The sequence below is a fragment of the Theobroma cacao genome, chromosome 5 (genome assembly GCF_000208745.1).
Source record: "Theobroma cacao cultivar B97-61/B2 chromosome 5, Criollo_cocoa_genome_V2, whole genome shotgun sequence".
Lineage (NCBI taxonomy): Eukaryota > Viridiplantae > Streptophyta > Magnoliopsida > Malvales > Malvaceae > Theobroma > Theobroma cacao.
In genome coordinates, this window is record NC_030854.1 from 10,233,919 (window position 1) to 10,234,284 (window position 366).

The following is a 366-nucleotide window of genomic DNA, read 5'->3' on the forward strand; positions in this document are numbered from 1 at the left end:
ATATATATATATATATATATATATATATATATATATATATATATACATATGTTGTGTATTGATAGTTAATATGGTGTGATAATTATAACCGCTTATGTGCGTAATGTGGAGGTTGCACATGCTGGTGATGACGGGGTGTGGGACTGTGAATGGCGATATTGCCTGTGCGTGATGTGGGGGTGCACATGATGACTCCAGCTATGTGCGGTGTGGGAAAGCACATGAGTTGGGTGAGGCGGTGGTGGCATACGTGTGTATATATATATTTACTATATAGAGAGGTTTGGAATTAATATGTGATTGCATTGACTGTTGAAACTTGAGTATTGTCGAATGTGTTTAATCTGATTTTCGTTGCAACAAGAC